Raw genomic sequence first — 19,248 nt, forward strand, 5'->3', positions numbered from 1 at the left:
GAGCTGATAAGCCACTGCTGCCGAAGAGGAAAAAAACCAAGGAAGGAAAGATGAAAGGAAGGGAGGAAAGAAGGATATGTGAGTGTGGATAGATAGATAGATAGATAGATAGATAGATAGATAGATAGATAGATAGATAGATAGATAGATAGATAGATAGATAGATAGATAGATAGATAGATAGATAGATAGATAGATAGATAGACAAGCTAGGTGGGTGAATAGATAGATTACATTACAGTCATAGATGTATACATGGCAGGAAGAAAGGACAGATAAGAGCGGTATTTGGAGGGTATGGTTAGTATACAAGGCAACAAAGGCTATGTAAGATGTTTAATCAAAGCTAAGAAAAAAACAGCACATCCCTATAATATAATGGCTGTCATTGAATGCAGTGCAAATATCTAGCTTACTAGTACAGGGAACAGTACAGAACACAGCACTGGAGAGCACTGGGGGTGGTGATGACTATTCATCAGCACTAAAAAACCATGATCGGTGACAAAATAGGTTGGCAGCAGGAAGATCACGGGAACTAGGCTGCTATAAGGAGAAACACTGTGGGACTATATAGAGTGTTATGATATTTAAGAAACATGACAAAAAGGAGTCTTAAAATAAAGCTGAGCAGAGAAGGTATCTGTAATTAAATACTATGGATGACAAAAACAACACTTAAATCTATATAGCACCTTTCAAGGGATCCAAGGATGCTTTACACATACTGGAGCAGACAAAACAAATAATAACAACAATCTACTCCTACTACTTTTGGTTGCTCCTGTTAGGGGTCACCACAGCCGATCATTTCCATCTCTTCCTGTCCTCTGCATCTTGCCGTTATGCCAGCCACCTGCATGTCCTCCCTCACCACATCCATAATTCTCCTCTTTGGCCTTCCTCTTTCCTGCCAGCTCCATTCTTCAGCATCTCTCCTCCACACGTCCAAACCATCTCAATCTTCCCTCTCTTGCCTGTCTTCAAACCGTCCAGCTTGAGCTGTCCCTGTAATATACTCGTTCCTAATGCTGTCCATCTTTGAATCGTAGGCTTTCTTGTAGTCAATCCAGGCTGTGCTCAGGTTGGTCTGCCTGGTCTCTAAGACTTAAGACTCTAATCTTGGGTGACTGCTCTGTCAATCAGTAGCTGACGCTTTGACCCTCTGGTGTTGTTCCTAATTACTTTCTGAGTTTCGTTCATATATTGACTCATGTACCGATTCAGCTTAGTTGTTATGATGCCTGATAGGATCTTCCATGTTGTGGAGAGGCAGGTTATCGGGCGGTAGTTTGAAGGTGTTGTACCCCTGTGGGGATCCTTCATGATCAGTATTGTTCGCCCCTGTGTTAGCCAGTCAGGGTGACACCCTGATGTTAGCAGCCGGTTCATCTGTGTTGCCAGGCATTCATGTTGTAACGTTAGCTTCTTCAACTAGTAGGTGTGAATCATGTCAGGGCCTGATGCAGTCCAGCTCTTCATGTGTGAGACTCGTTGTTGGATGTTGGCCACTGTGATAACTAGTTCTTGTGCCACAATGACTACCGCCCCATTGCACCATTATCTTGAAGTGCTTTGGGAGGCTGGTCATGAAGCACATCAAGTCCAGCCTCCCGTCCACTCTGGACCCTGTCCAGATTGCATATCGCGCTAACTGCTCCACAGAAGATGCCATAACCTCTGCTCTTCATCTGGCCCTGTCCCACCTGAAGAGAAAGATTAGCTATGTGAGGATGTCGGTCATTGACTTCAGCTCAGATTTTAACACAATCATACCACGACACCTGATCGGAAAGCTGAGCCAGCTGGGCCTTAACGCCTCCCTCTGCAACTGGGTGCTGGACTTCCTCACGGGGAGGCCACAGTCAGTATAAATTGGCAAGATCACCTCCAGGAACATCACACTGAGCACTCCACAGGGCTGTGTAAGTGGTCTCTTCCAGGATGACAATGCCCTCATACAGAGGGCATGAGGCGCCACTGAATGGTTCGATGAGTATGAAAATGATGTAATTCATATGCTATGGCCTTCGCAGTGACCAGATCTCAACCCAATTGAAGACATTGAAGACCTATGCGAGATTTAGACAGCGCTCTTCATGACCACCACCATCAAAACACCAAACGAGGGGTCTGCGGTGGTGTAGCGGTCTAAGCATCGGCTTTGTGTCGATGCAGTTGCCCACTGGGAACCGGGGTTTGCGCCCCGGTCTTGTCAGATCCGACTATGGCTGGACTCGATGAAGCAGCAATAATTGGCAACGCTGTCTTCGGGAGGGGGGCGGAGTCGGCTTGTGTTCATCACGTGAATGCGTCTGTGTGTGTCAGAAAAAGCAGTGGTTCGGCCTGGAGTTGCCTTGTCACGTAAGTAGCGAGGTGTCTCCTTCGAGACTGCCGGCCGGAGAGATGCAGTTGGCGAACGCATGTAGTACGAGGGTGGGTGTTTGAACTAAAATAGGGATCAATTGGCCACTAAATGGGGAGAAATCAGAATTTTAAAAAAAAAACAACACCAAATGAGGGATTATATTTTGGAAGAATGGTGTTCGATCCCTCCAGTAGAGTTCCAAGACTTGTAGAACCTAGTACAAGGAGCACTGAAGCTGTTCTGGTAGCTTGTGGTGGCCCAGCACCTTACTAAGACACTTGATGTATGTGTGTGTGTGTGTGTGTGTGTGTGTGTGTGTGTGTGTATATATATATATATATATATATATATCAACACGGATACAGGAAAAATGAGTGCGAAATGGACGAAACAGGCCTGTACTGTAATGCATTAAAACCTTTTTTTTTGCTGTATCCATGTTGATATTCCTCATTAGTTGAGCACTTACAACACCATTGACGCTTTCAGAAAAAAACACTATATAAATATATATATACTATACTGACAAAAGTATTGGGACACCTGGCCATTACACCTACAGGAGCTTGTATGACATCCCATTCTAAATCCATAGGCATTCATATGGAGTTGGTCCCCCCCTTTGCAGCTCTCATAGCTTCCACTCTTCTGGGAAGGCTTTCCACAAGATTTTGGAGTGTGTCTGTGGGAATTTTTTCCCATTCATCCGGGAGAGCATTTGTGAGGTCAGGCACTGATGCTGGACGAGAAGACCTGGCTCGCAATCTCCGTTTTAGTTCATCCCAAAGGTGTTCAATGGGGTTGAGGTCAGGGCTCTGTGCGGGCCAGTCAAGTTCTTCCACACCACACTCACCCAATCATGTCTTAATGGACCTTGCTTTGTGCACTGGGGCACAGTCATGCTGGAACGGAAAAGGGCCCTCCCCAAACTGCTCCCACAAAGTTGGAAGCATAGAATTGTCCAAAATGTCTTGGCATGCTGAAGCATTAAGATTTCCCTTCACTGGAGCTAAGGGGCTTAGCCCAACCCCTGAAAAACAACCCCATATAGCGGGGATTTTTTTTAAACCATCAGTGGTGTTGATAAAAGTGCTCAACAAATGAGAAGTGGAATATCAAGATAGATGTAGGAAAAAAAACAACTTTGTAACACAAAGCAGCACAAGCTTGTTTCGTGCGTCGCGCACATTGGCAGCTGATGAGTGTGCAACACACGAAACAAGCTTGTACTGCTATGTGTTAAAGGTTTTTTTTCCTACATCTATCTTTATATATATACCAGTGTTGTAGTCGAGTCACTAAACCTCGAGTCCGAGTCGAGTCTCGAGTCCCCAGTGTTCGAGTCCGAGTCCAAGTCCGAGTCACCAAGGGAAAGTCGAGTCGAGTCCGAGTCGAGTCCCCATTACCTGAGTCCGAGTCGAGTCCCTATTACCCTAGTCAGAGTCCGAGTCATCAAGGTTGAGTCTGAGTCGAGTTCCAAGATGGCTCCAGTGATCCCCTTGGGCACAGTCAAAGATCTGACATACAAATAAAAAAGGTCTACATTAAACAAAAATGACACAGCTGTCACCATTTCAAAGGGAGTTTATTTACTTTGTGACACGATAGCCAAACAAATGCACACCCACACACTCGCACACATGCATGCGCGCACACACATTTTTAGAACAGTCTGAATTTCTTTGACATTCTGAACATTGGATGTGCTTCAAAACACATTGATAGCTGTGAATAGCATGATATTAGCAAATGGTGGAAACAGTATACAGAAGTAAGTTCCACAGCATACAATGCAGTCATAAAAACTAGTCAAAAGACATTGTCTCTCAGGAATAGTTAGGAACAAAAGGCTGGTGGCACTAGTTTTAAGCATACACGTTGCATTTCAAAAACATAAGATCTGACAGCATGGAACTACTCAACCTTGCACGGTGAGGCCTCATCAAAATGCCTCCATGACTAAATACCCTTTCAATGGGCGCACTGGAGGCAGGGATAGAGAATACCTGTGTGGCAATCTGATAGAGGGTAGGGAATTTGGATTTGTTTTGCTGCCAAAACCAGAGGCACGGGACTGAGTCAGAGTCCTGCTCAGCGATCAAGTCGAGGTATGCAGTCAACTGAGCCTGGCCAGACGGCTTCTTCTCGGTGGAGGAGGGAGTCCTCCTATAGTAGGAGAACATTCTCAACTGCTTCTCAGGAGGAGACTCTGAAAGTTCACCTTCCCCTGGTCCTGTTGCTTCCGCTGCATCTGCTGTTGATACCGCTTGCTTGTCACCCTCTGCCTTTATATACTCTGAAATGAGAGGGGGGCATGGGGGACTCATTACAAATATGTTATTGACTAGGCCTACATGACAAATGACATGTCTATGTGCTTTATTGTAACACCTTCAATGATATAAACATCACAACAATCAAATAGTTAATCACTTAACTAACGTTAATCAAAACATTTCTCACCTTTGATCTCAGTCTTCAGCACATCTTTGATGTCACTGTCCAGCTGCACATCATGTTCTAGCCGCTGGAAGCCAAATGCTGGGTCCAACACAGATGCTATGAAGTAGGCATTGGTGAAAGGAAATTTGGTGGGGCCTCTTCCTTCAGCTGGCTCACAGCCTGGTATCTTGACTGCACTGAAAACCTCTGCAAACCTTGTTTTCAAGGAGCTCTCCAGAGCTCTCACCAGAGGCCCACAGTATCTGGCTTTTCCTCTTATTTCCTGCAGGTGACAGCGCAGAGTGAGGACACAGGGCACAATCACACTGACGGTGACAGTAGTCTCACCCTGAGTTAGGTTGGTTGCCTCTAAGAACGGATCAAGAACTTCGATCAGTTCTTTAAGCTGAGCATACTCTCGCGGGGATAAGATAAGGCTTTTGTGCCCCTCTGATTCCAACACACTGGACAGCTTTTGCATGTCTAAATGCACATAAGCCTTCACCTGCTTCAGAGTGGAATTCCACCGTGTGGCATTCGCTGTTGGAATTGTTTCATCACCAGAACACGCTTCAAAGCAGTCTTTAAACGAGATGCCACTGTGGAGGAGGTTGGCTGCACGGGATAGCTTTGCTAGGGTGCTTGACAGCCCACTGGTGTCTTTCAGACCATCTTTTATGACCAACTGCAGTGAATGTGTGAAGCATGATACAGTTCTTAGCCAAAGTGTCATTGACTGTCTGTTGATCTTCTGGCATCAGGTCTTGCCATATTTCATCATCCTCCTCAAATGAGCTGGGATCATGAGCTTCAGCATCACAAGGATCCTCTAGGGGAAAGCTGGCCTGGAAAGCTTTTCTCATGTTGGATGCATTGTCAGTTATGACAAAGTTGATCTTGTCCTTAATCAGGTATTCTTCAGCACAGCATTCAAACATCATTGCAATCTTCTCTCCTGAGTGTTTCCCATGCACTCTTTTGCAGGAAAGAAGATATGACTGAAGGCTGAGTTCCTGTTTTTTTTATCCATTGCCACTGTGTGTGTTGTCACTCCAAGGAATGACCGCATATTTCGATCACGCCAAATGTCTGTGGTAACAGCAACACTCGATGCTTCTGCCAGCTGGCTCTTTATCTGTTCTTTCTTGACTTCCACCATTCCTGGAATGGTCACAGAGGAAATTGTGGATCTTGCTATGGGCCGGTACTGAGGATCCAGGACATGCAGCAAGTGCTTGAAGTCCTCATTGTCAACGATGGAGAGTGGCAAGCAGCACTTAATGATTTCATCTTTTACAAAGGCATCACTTATAGCCTTCTGACGTGGATGTTTGAGGTTGTACATCCTTTGCTGTCCATCATTTAAAAGTGATGTGATAGTCTTCTGAGCTGAAGCAGCTGGCATCACATCTGAAGCAGTGGAGGCACGGTATTCTTGGAACCTAGGGGAAGATAGGATACACTCTTTAGCTTGCTGATGCCAAACTGTTTCAAGTAATCTTTCTCACAGCAAAAAATGTGTAACGTTATAGCTATAACAATATGCAATAACAATACAAATGTTACACATTATACACATAGTGGTTTGAACCATAACCAGTTAAGTTACATATTTAGTTATCTATATAACTAACATTACCATATTAGTAGATTAACTAATGTAAACTAGCTGGATAAATGAAAAGTATGAGAAAAGATACATAATTTATGAGACTAACAGGACAGGGATTAATTAGCAAAACCCAGTCATTTAATTATTGATTTAAGTATGTTACATGCTACCTAGCTGAGCTTTAACTCTCCATCCTCCGTGAGTCTGTATGTTTATTCTGTATGGGTCAGGGAGGGTGTGATTTTGTTAGAAGATAGAGCCAGTTCATAGTACTGTTCAAAAGCTACGTCGCGCGTGTCTATTTTTAGAATTTGGCACACCCAATGCTGCATATATGCAAAGAAAAATATCCCTATATTTACAGTAGCCTATGCGGTGTCACCAATCACGATACGGTTCGCTAGTTTTCGGTACATCGGGGGGGGGGGGGAATGCCACATCCGTCAAATCTTGTACCGTCTCCAGCTCTCAAGAAAACCAGTGGCGGCATCCACATTAGCTTTCTTCAATTAGTCCCATTTAGCGAGTAATAGCCTACAATTATTTTTATTTGCATTGTAAAGTTGTGCACATTTTATCAACATTATTTGTGGATGCATATAGGCTAGACTTCTTCCTTCTCCGCACTTGGAGAATATTCATGGCGGAGACCTGCCATGTGCGGATTTGTTATTGCTAGTTAAGATTAATGCTAACACGGTAGTTCAGAGTGGTGTGTTTTTCTGTTAAGTGTATGCTACTTGGTAATTAGCTAAATGATAAATAAGAAAAATCAGTTTTAATCTCCCTATAACACGAAGACGCTGCGTGTTACTTACCAACTCATCATTAGTGAGATGGATGGCACGCTCGTACCGAAAGCGAACCGTACTGTGACTTTTCTGTGCAATGCTGCATTAGCACTCTAACAGTAACGTTACTTAACCTACCTATACAATCTCACTTGGTTCTAGTGATATGATATACCGCCACACCACCGAACCCAACGGTTCTAGTGACATGATATACCCGCCACACGACCTGACCCAACATCTTGGACCAGTGGTTGAGTTACTTCAGAGGCTATTGTTACTGTAGCTAGATAGCTAGCTAGCTAACGTTAACTGATCACCAACCATATCATCAACTGACTGCATATCACTTACTTTTCTGGGTGCATCCTTGACAGATGTCTGTTGAAGTTTGAGGTTGTCCCGGTCTTCTCCTCAATAGTTCGTTTACATATCGAACATCTAGCAGTGATCTTGCTGGAATTTGTTGTAAAATCTGTGTAAGCAAAGAGCACAATTCAGGTTGTCTCTTTAGGCATCTTCGCGCTACTGAACATGACGGTATGCACGCCACGTGAATCCGCATGTAGGTGGAACACACGTGCCTGCCCTTACACGAAATTGAATAATGTTACAGTATTAATATAGCTATCAATATATTTTAATGGGGCCTATTATTTAAAAAAAATCTAACAAAAACAGTCTTTATCAATTAAAAAGTCAGAGTCCGGGTCTCCAACTTCCGAGTCCGAATGCAGTAAATTCGCGAGTCCGAGTCCAAGTCCGAGTCATGAGTGCTCAAGTCCAAGTCGAGTCACGAGTCATGAAAATCAGGACTCGAGTCGGACTCGAGTCCGAGTCCTGGACTCGAGTACTACAACACTGATATATACATATATATATATATATATATATATGTGTGTGTGTGTGTGTGTAAAACAGGTAAGAGAAAGGTTGTGTCTTATTGTCAGCTTCTGTGGAGAACAGTGAAAACAGGCTAAAGAAAGAGGGCGTGATAGCGAGGTACCATGCAAGGGGAACCAGTTTGGCATACACCAGTATTGATATCTGGAAAGGGCCCGAGCCTTCGTGTTTTTGTGTCACTTCTCATTGCGTGTGTGTGTGTGTGTGTGTGTGTGTGTGTGTGTGTGTGTGTGTGTGTGTGTGTGTGTGTGTGTGTGTGTGCGCACGCGCATGCATGCATGCATACAGAGGGGAGCAAATGCAGACACAATGGAAAAGAGAAAGAGCACTGGACACAACGGCCAAAGACAGTTGGCCACAAAATGGCAAGGATGAAAAAAAAAATGGAAAAACAAACAATCTGATGGTAGTTTGAAGAATGGTTACCTTGACAAACTGAATGGTGGAGAACAGGGAGAAAAGAGCTACCATCCTAGCGGAACACTAGAGAGGACAGATGCTTGATGTGAACAAAAGGAAAACGTATGAAACAACAGAGAGGCACACGAACAAACACCGCTTCCCTCGATGGGCTCCTGGTTCGGTGAGTGCTTGTGTGCACTTGTTTGTGTGTGTGACTATGCGTGTTTGTATGTGAGTAGGGGCGACTGTCTGTATTTTCATGTGTGATGGAACATGTCCAGCTGTGTGAGTGAATGCTAGTATATTCCAAATATGTGTGTGTGTGTGTGTGTGTGTGTGAGTGAAACAGTGCCCAGATGTGTGTACTTGTGTCCCCGTGGGACCGTACTGTATGCCAGCAGTGTGCTGTTTGAGGGGCCTGGGCAAGGCCTGCTGGTATATCTCTGGCTAGGAGGGAGAATTGACAGACGTGGGGATGGGGGATGGTGAAAAGAGAGAGGGACTGAAGGAGACAAAATTCAGGTAAATTAAAAAAAATGAGAGTATGAAAGGAGAATGAGGGAGTGTACAAAAACAAAGGGAGAGACAGAGGACTTGGCTCTTGAATGTTGGCTTTAGTATCTCCACTGAACAGTGCACACACACACATTGGGTCTCAACGGGCTACAGAGATGGAGCAGGGGAGAGAGGGAAAGGAGAAGGAGAAAGAGAGAGGGGCAGAGGGAGATGGCAAGACAGTGAAAGTGGGGGACTGAGGGAGCGGAGGATGAGCGAGCGAGAAAGAGAGAGAGAGCAGCAACGGATAAGAAAGTGTCCTGAGCTGGTTGGTTGGCAGGATCCCACCTCTGACTCACTTCTAACACACCACCCACCTGACTCTCTCTCTCGCTCTCTCTACATGTCTCATGCTATTTTCTTCTTTGTCCTTTGCCATTCAGATGCTCTGATGAAGATACTTAAATAAAGAATATCAAAATTTTAAGTATGTCTGTCTGTCTATCAATTCAATTCCATTCCACTTTCAAATCAAAGGTTTTATTGATATGACATACAAAAGAATTTGTTGCCACAGTAAACCAAGAATAAATACATTACAGTGAAAGTTATGTTCTGTTGGTGGAAGTCTATCAATGACATTAACATAAATCAATGATAAATTATATTCAGTCTATCTATCTATCTATCTATCTATCTATCTATCTATCTATCTATCTATCTATCTATCTATCTATCTATCTATCTGTTGAGCAGGGAAAAAGGTAGGGGGACAGAAGCTGTTAAGACAGAAAAAAGTCCAGAGAAGGCACCAGGGTTCCCAAATAATGATGTGGAGGGCTGAACAGAGTAGGGATGATAAAAGAGAGAGGGGGGGAGAGAGAGAGAGAGAGAGAGAGAGAGAGAGAGAGAGAGAGAGAGAGAGAGAGAGAGAGACGGCATGACACGGCTCTACGAGAGAAGCCTTCCTCCTGAGCTTCACACTTGATTGTCTGAGGGTGACTCTTCATATGTGCGCGCACACATGCGTGTGTGTGCGTGTGTGTATATGTGTGTGAGTGCGCGTGCACACGGAGCAAGTGCCCCCCGAAGCTGGGAAGATACTTCACTTTCAATTTCAGGCAACATGCCACTTTTATCTCAATCTATCTCTGTCTGCCTGTTTCCACCTTTCTCCAAATCTCTCAATCTTTTCAAGAGCTTCAAGGTCCCATGCTCTCTCTCTCTGGATGCATGCTGGGAGTTTGTTGGTGGAGAGTTTGTTGAGTTTGGCTGAGAGTCTGTGACTTTTTCTCAATTTTTCTTCTTCTTCCCTACTGTGTTTATTATATGATTGTTTTGTAATTGTGGTGGCGCAGTGGTTAGCGCGGTCACCTCACAGCAAGAAGGTCCTGGGTTTGAGCCCCGGGGTAGTCCAACCCTGGTGGGTCCTCCTGGGTTGTCCTCTGTGTGCAGTTTGCATGTTCTCCCTGTGTCTGTGTGGGTTTCCTCTGGAGGCTCCGGTTTCCTTCCACAGTCCAAAGACATGTAGGTCAGATGAATTGGCCGTACTAAATTGTCCCTAGGTATGAATGCATGTGTGTGTGTGTGTGTGTGTGTGTGTGTGTGTGTGTGTGTGTGTGTGTGTGTGTGTGTGTGTGTGTGTGTGTGTGTGTGTGTTGGCCCTGTGATGGCCTGGCGGCCTGTCCAGGGTGTCTCCCTGCCTGCCACCCAATGACTGCTGGAATAGACTCCAGCATCCCCGCGACCCTGAGGGCAGGATAAGTGGTTAAGATAATGGATGGATGGATGGTTGTTCTTAATGTAGTTTGGTTTGTGTTCGGTGGTTGTTTTTGGCGGACGGTGAGCCGTGCTTCTTGGTGGGCATGGCGTCATTTTAGACACTGTCCCTTGTCTTTGAGGCACAGAGTGAGGGTCGTACCATGGCCCAGTACCACGGTGGAGCAGGTGCTGTTGGTGGTAGGAGAACAGGTAGGGCATGGAAACATCTTGTATACCTCATGCTTGAAAAAAGCGGTGGTTGTATTCATGAAGGAACTGGGGTTTGTCAACCAGCAGATAGAAAATGGCTCACTCGTAAACGATGACTTTACACTAGTTACCCCGCTGGCAGTGGCTTCCAACCGGATCACCGTGTGCTGAGTCCCTCCTTTTATTTCCAACGAGGCGCTAGCGCGAGAACTGAAGCACTTCCAAGAGGTCTGTGAGTTGATTCTGGACGGTGTGGATGTCTCTTTTCGTGTTAAGCATGAGAAGGGATTTTAAATGGTATATAGTACTAGCTCCGGGAGTATGAAGTGTTTTAAGTGTGGCGATATGGGTCACAGGCAGATAGCTTGTCCTCATACACAGCATGCAGTGGGGTCTGCTGTGGTTGATGTGGCTGACAACGAGGAGGGGAGCAGCCGCCAATTACCCACTGCAGCCGATGTGGCTAACAATGGCGGGCAACAGGCCGCTGTGGCCGATGTGGCAGACAGAAAGGAGGGGAGCAGTGGGCGGCGAACACTGCTCCCCCTATACGGAGTGAGGCTGGTTCCTCCATGGTTAGATCCACTGGTGCATGCAGCTCTGTGTCTAAGGATAATTTAGCAGGGGAGATGGAGGCTGAACCTGTGGTCCGGACAGTGCAGAGGGAAGACAACATGGGGAGGTCAGAGAAAGATATGGAGCATTTTGCAGTACAGGAGGCTGAGATGCTGCAGGTCAGCATGGACAGTGAGGCAGAGGAGCAGGTGAAGAAGCATGCTGGTTGCCATTGTAATGTGACCAACATGGAGTGTGAATCTGAAACTTATAGTGTTTCTGTAGCGGACAGTGTTTTTCAGAATGTAAACTTGTATTTATTAGAAGAAATTAATGGATTTATGTGGATGACACATTGTGTAACTCAGTTATGTCAGAGATTACTATCCTAATGTTGAGTTCAGTTACTACACTTCAAAAAGTTGTTGGGTTAGATTTACCAAATAGTAAAAAACATCATTGTCTCGAGAAGCACATCACTGGTCTAAGGAGAGGTTTAAAAGTGCCTAGGGCTAAAATGGTAAAGAAAATGAAAATCTAATTTTAAAAGTACCACGATTTTACAACATTGGGGGGTTTCATCTGTGCTGTCTTTTTCTGTCTGGTTTCTTATTGGTCTGTCTCTCTTCTCCTTATATGCAGGGTTTAAGGGTGGCTTCATTAAATATGAATGGGGTTAGAGATGCACAGAAAAGAGCCCTAATAACAGATGTAATCACACAGAAAAGACTGGATATAGTTGTTCTACAAGAAACACACAGTGACAGCACAAATGAAATAGGCTGGGACTTATGGTGGGCAAGGCAGCATGTCCTTAGCCATGGGACAAATTTTAGTGCAGGAGTTACTATTTCATTTTCTCCTACTCTAAATGAAACATTATATCCAGCACAGAGATTGTGAGGGGCAGAGTTCTTATGGTGAAAGCTAAAATAGAAGGCACCGTGCCGGGATGGCGTGTCATCCTTCTGTCTGAAAGTCTGTGCTGACCAGCTGGCCCCCATTTTCACACCGATCTTCAACAGATCACTGGAGCTGTGTGAAGTCCCCTCCTGCTTCAAGAGCTCCCCAAGAAACCCCATATCACAAAATTAAATGATTACAGGCCTGTTGCCCTCATGTCTGTGGTCATGAATTCCTTTGAGAGACTGGTGTTTGCCTATCTGAAGGAAATCACAGGCCCCCTGCTCTACTCCCTGCAGTTTGCCTACTGAGCAAACAGGTCAGTGGAGGATGCAGTCAACATGGGATTGCACTACATCTTTCAACACCTCGACTTCCCAGGGACATACGCAAGGGTCCTGTTTGTTGCCTTCAGCTCAACATTCAACACTATCATCCCAGATATCCTCCACTCCAAAGTCACCCTGCTCACAGCCCCCATCTGCCAGTGGATTAAAAACTTCTTGACAGACAGGAGGCAGCTGGTGAGGCTGGGGGAAAATCTCATCCAGCACCCAGACAATCAGCACTGGCACCCCCCAGGGATCTGTGCTCTCCCCTCTACTCTTCTCCCTCTACACAAATGACTGCACCTCAGGTGACCCGTCTGTAAACTCCTAAAGTTTGCAGATGACACAACCATCATTGACCTTATCCAGGATGGTGATGAGTCTGCATATATACTATAGGTTCATAGAGATTGAACAGCTGGCCCTCTGGTGCGGCCATAACAACCCTGAGCTGAACATGCTCAAAACTGTGGAGATGACTGTGGACTTCAGGAGGAGCCTCCAACATAGCCCCTCCCCTCACCATACTCAACAGCACAGTGTCTGTGGTGAAAACCTACAAATTTCTGGGTTCCACAATCTCCCAGGACCTAAGGTGGGCATCCAACATAGACACAATCATCAAAAAGGCCCAGCAGAGGATGTACTTTATCCGCCAGCTCAAGAAGTTCAACCTGCCTCAAGAACTGCTGATTCAGTTCTACACTGCAATAATCCAGTCTGTCCTCTGCACATCCATTACTGTCTGGTTTGGATCGGCCACCAAACAGGGCAGGGACAGACTACAATGGACAGTTAGAGAGAAAATCATTGGTGCCAACCGGCCTTCCATTCAGGACATATATACCTCCAGAGTCAGGAAACAGGCAGGCAACATCACTGCAGACACATCACACCCTGGCCACAACCTGTTCCAACTCCTCCCCTCTGGTAGGCGCTACAGAGCACTGTACCCCAAAACAACCAGATATAAAAAGTTTCTTTCCGTAGGCTGTCATTCAAATGAATGCTTAACATACATCCATCCATCCATTATCCAAACCACTTATCCTGTTCTCAGGGTCGCAGGGATGCTGGAGCCTATCCCAGCAGTCATTGGGCAGCAGGCAGGGAGACACCCTGGACAGGCCGCCAGGCTGTACAAATAAAATTGACTTGACTTGACCTACTGCACCGGTGGTGAGTATGAAGGTTTGGGAGGCGGTGGGAGGTGTTGAAAGATATGGGAAGGAGATGGAGGTGTCCTCAGTCTGCTGCCAGACCCATCTCACACAATTGGGATGCTAGATCACGTGACCAACAATGTCAGTGAAGTTACACATGCCGAGAGGCATGAGGGAGAGTGCACAGTTAAGGCACCCAAAATAACAATGCTCTGACAAAACTGTTGTGTCCTGTTGTTGCAGTTGGGGACCTCTGGGTGAGCTCGAGGACACAGTGGTGTTGCCTGCATGTGTGCTGAAGCATCAGAGAAGAAAAAAAATTAAAGTTGCAAATGAGCCCATGTGAGGTCTCTCCGGCTAATAGTTATTTTATTTAAAGTGTAGGATACAACATTTTGGCGACAAGAACGGACATTTCTATGCCTTTACCCCCACCGTTCATGCCTTGCCCGGGTGAGCCGGCAGTTCGACAACTACATGCTAGTTATTAATGCTACCGGGGACAAGTGGCCCGAGGAAAGAAAGCGTGCCGTTTTCCTCCATACACTCGGCACTGAGAGGCAAAGACCGTTTTTCTTTTACCGGATACAGGTACTACCTACACTTCTGCAGTGGAGGGAATGAAAAAACATTTTATTCCCAAAGTTAACGTGATTGCAGAATGTCATAAGTTTCACCAGAGAGCACAGAGACCTGACGAGATGATTAATCAGTTTCTGGCCACACTACGTGAGCTAGCTGCAGCATGTGAGTTCGGTGATATGGAAGAGCAAATGCTTCGTGATCAACTGATACAGCAAGTTTCCAACACACGCATACGAGAAAGGAGCAGAGACCTTCACCCACACTGGCCCTTTCTGGGTAAGACGGCCAACCCCTGATTGGTGGATCCACATCTGTAGCAGGAGCGGCGATTCCCAATGGTTTGGACCGTGACAGGTGTTGTTGGCGAAACAGGTTTCTTTTTCTGTCTTTGGTGCGTCTTCCTCGACTGTTTGTGTATGGCTCTCAGTGACGCAGCAGTAGTAACATCAGAAAGAATGTCCGCGTTGCACAGTCCCGTCTCCATCTGCAAAACCAGTGTAGTTGCTTTAGCCAGCATCAGGTCAGACTCTAGCAGGAGTCTGTCTCATATGCATGTGTTGGAAATGCTTAACATCGCCAAATAAATCCAACCATTTTGTATATACTGTACTGTACATTGTACGTATACTGGTACACTCTGTCATGTCCATCTACCTCAGGCATGTATGCAAGTAACCTGCTAACAGTTATTTCAGCATCTCTGATATATTCTCTGCACCACTGCATTTTATCGCCTCTCATTTCGCCTGTATATAGTCAATCCTTGTGAATATATCTGAAGATTGTCATGTAAAGAGTTGTTATTCTATATTAAGTGCACTGAGAGAGCCACGAAACCGGAGTCAAATTCCATATTCCATGCATGTGCAAACCTACATGGCCAATAAACATGATTCTGATTATCTTTCGTTTTATTTATGTACCAAACCAAGGCTCTGAGTGTGAAGGGCTTTTCAAAATATTGAAAGAAAAATTAAGTGGCATTGATCCAGGAGAGAGTATTGCATTGGGTGGAGACTAGAATTGTTGCACTGATTTTATTTTAGATAGGACCGGGGAGGAGCCACACCTTCGGTCATCCTCTGTTTTTTCCCATGTCTTAAAGAAAACTGATTTGGTTTATGTGTGGCAGATGAAACACCCTTAAGTTAGACAAAACACTTGGGTCAAAATATCAGATGGCAGAGCTCGTGCAGCTAGATTAGACAGGCTCTATGTATTTGCTTCTTTTACTGCTCGAGTTGTTAATTGTCAGATCCGCCCTGTCACTTTTACAGACTATCATTTAGTTTTAATGGAGCTGATTTTATCTCTCACTGGAAAACCAACATTTGTTTTGGCATTTTAATGCTAAATTATTACATGATCTTAATTTTTGTAAAATTGTAATTTTTTTCTAGGAAAGATAAATTTCTTTCTCTTACTCAGTGGTGGGAGGTAGAAAAGACCCAAATTGCGTTTTGTTTTTTGCTTTTTTGCCAGCTAATACACATAGAATTCCACAGCTAACATTTAAGGGAACTGTATAGGAGTTAGACAAAGAGATAAGCGACCTGGAGGAATTCTCTGTCTCACAAACTGCTCAGCAGAATAACGATCTCTTACACAGTAAAAGACAGCATCTTAACGCCTCCCTGCAAGAGAGAGCTAAAGGAGCTTTAGTCACTAACATCAGGTCCTCCAGAGTGCTGAGGAGGGTTGTGGAGGAAGTATGACAGTCCCCGTCTGGGTCGCTGGAAGTGTTTGCCAAAAATCGTGCTCTAGCTGACCAATGGAATGATGACAATGAGTGGGTTTTTCCCTCCCTGATCGTCAGTCCTGCTGTTGAGGAGTGGTGAGGTGAGAGTGAACTGCTTCTTTCCCTGAAAATATCAGTGCTGGGTAGTTTCAGCTCTCGTGGGAAGAAGCAGCTCCATTCCATGGGGATAGGTACTGTTTGTGTTTGTTCCAGACAGAAATGTAAAGACAACATCCTTGCCGGATGCCAGCATGGATGCATAAAACAGCAGTGAATCAAATTTTGCAGTTGGATGGATGGGGAAAACATACTGTACTGTACCATGTAGTTACAGCACAGTAAACCAATGCAAGGATAAAAAGACACTGGAGATGCAATGAAGCATGGTGCCTCCAAATTGATCCATTTTCACAGTGGCTTCACTGGGGAGGCTTTACAAACCACAAGTCTGAGAAGGAAATGTTATTGACCCACTGGCCAATATTCTCCATCTGGACTGATGCAACATTGTTTTCTCCTGGTCATAAATAAAATGGAGGGGAGCACTACGGGACCAGTGCCACAAAAAACCTTCTGTGGCAATTCCCATTGCTGGCTAAAGCGTTGTAATAAGGGATGCTGGCATACTAGTTTGGTCTGATAATGTGACAAGAGCCTTTCACACTGCAGAATGAATAGGTGGCTGAGTTCAAACCACACTGACATTCAGATTTAGCTTGCCTTGCTGCAATAAGCCCACGTAGTGAGAGATATGGTGAATTAAAGAGTTTTGTTCGAGGAGGTCATTTATAATGTATTGGTTTAAAGTGACCAGTCACACAGACCCATCATGGAAGTGTGTGAAAGGTAAGGTCGAACAATCAATTTTTAAATAAATTCTCATGTACCTCCCACCTTTCTATGGGATGCACATTCAATATTTTAAAGACACACTCCATAATATGATATTTTTCACATAATGCTTACACATGAAACACTGGTTTAGAAGGCAAGAGGAGCCCTAAGAACTGAAACAGGTAAAGCTGCGTATCCTTTGCCTGTTGAAACGCTTAAACCTTTATTTTGACAGGCAGTTGGGGCCGCTGGAGTTCTGTTTCATTACCCATGACCAGATGGACTGTTTGCTCGATTATCTCTGAAACAGATGGACTGGTTAAAGAAGTTAACATATCTGAATTGGACTGATTAACGTCTGCCTGCTCTGTGTGTGTGTGTGTGTGTGTGTGTGTGTGTGTGTGTGTGAGTGAGTGAGTGAGTGTGTGTGTGTGTGTGTTTTCATACCTGCACAGGCAGCTCTCATGAGGGAGGACAGCACTCCGTCAGTCCACTCGTTGGCGGAGAGGTCATTCTTCCTGTATAACTCTCCCAGGCTCACCACCTTGGGATTCAGCGGGTACACCTGTTGGCCCATAGAGCAGGGGGGTATGAGGAATAGTGGGGTTGGGGATGCAAGGGGGGGGCAGTAATAATCAATAGTCAGTAATACGTCTGTTGCCAACTGACATCAAAAGAATAGAGAGCAAAAGCGAGAAGATGTTTAAGGCATAATACATTTGCTACAAATACTTATTTTCAAATCCTATCACCAATCATCTTGATCAGCTGTGAAGGTTTGACAAATGACAAAAATAACAACTTATCTAACTGAACAAAGCCGATCTTTGATGGTGAGGCTCATCTTGATGTGGGTTTGTTGCTTTCTCACACATATGTGAGGTTGCTCTTATGTCGTCAAGAGATTACAGAAGTAAAGAAATAACTGGTCTGACTTTCCTATACCTTGAAATACAGCTCACTGAGAGCATGTCATTACATGCATGGGTACAGAGTGTGTGTGTGGAGTGGGTGGGACAGGGTCAGGAATAGAAGGTGCATCTAAGCAGAGTCAGAAGAGGGGAGCAGAAGAGGGAGACAGATAATGAGAACCAGGGGGAGGCAATGGCAGCATGGGGAGAGGAAGATGGAGACCAGAAATAGATATGCAAAAAGCAAGGTGTTGAGTCACAAAATGAAGGGAAAGATGGCAGGCGGGGAGGGAGGGAAGAGAAAGAGAGAGAGAGAAAGAGAGAGAGAGAGAGATGACGAGTGAGGCTGAGGGAGTTAAAGTGTGAGATAGTGTGAAAGCGAGGGAGAGAGGGAGATCCGGAAAGTAGAGGAGGAAAAGATGCTGTGCAGGGAGACGGGGGGAGAAAGAAAGAGACAAAGAGAGAGCTAGTGAAAGGCAGAAGGACAGATAAAGACAGAAAGGAATTGAGAGACAGAGTGACAGAGATACTATGTAGACAGAGAGAGAGAAAGACAGAGAGTGAGAGAGAGAGAGAGAGAGAGAGAGAGAGAGAAGACACAAATAGATATGTAGGGTTGAGTCAGAGGGAACTCCAAACAAGCTGAAAGCACAGAGCAACCATGGCAGGCTACAGCCACACACACACACACACACACTTGCAGATAAGATGTAGTGATATTTTATAGACAGTGAGTGGACCAGAAATGGGAAAAAGAGGAAGACGAGGGTCAAAGTTAAGCAGGTTGAACAATGTAAGTGATTACCTGTGAATTTACAAAGACACAGACACACACACACACACACACACACCACACGGAAACAAACACAAACACCCTCAGCTCCCTCCTAGTCTATTTATAAGATCCTTAGAAAAGCACTATATGGGGACATCCAGGTAGCATAGCGGTCTATTCCATTGCCTACCAACATGGGGATCGTCGGTTCGAATCCCCGTGTTACCGCCGGCTTGGTTGGGCATCCCTACAGACACAATTGGCTATGTCTGCGGGTAGGAAGCCGGATGTGGGCATGTGTCTTGGTCGCTGCACTAGCGCCTCCTCTGGTCAGTCGGGGCGCCTGTTCAGGGGGAGGGGGAACTGGGGGGAATAGTGTGATCCTCCCATACGCTACTTCCCCCTGGTGACACTCCTCACTGTCAGGTGAAAAGAAGCGGCTGGTGACTCCACATGTATCGGAGGAAGCAA

General features: G+C 45.2%; 1 pseudogene; it reads right to left on the reverse strand.

Moving 5' to 3' along the window:
- Nucleotides 1–19,248, reverse strand: part of LOC130130988 (dynein axonemal heavy chain 2-like) — a 334,340-nt pseudogene that overhangs the window by 126,126 nt on the left and 188,966 nt on the right.

Source organism: Lampris incognitus, chromosome 20 (assembly GCF_029633865.1).
Source record: "Lampris incognitus isolate fLamInc1 chromosome 20, fLamInc1.hap2, whole genome shotgun sequence".
NCBI classification, from domain to species: domain Eukaryota; kingdom Metazoa; phylum Chordata; class Actinopteri; order Lampriformes; family Lampridae; genus Lampris; species Lampris incognitus.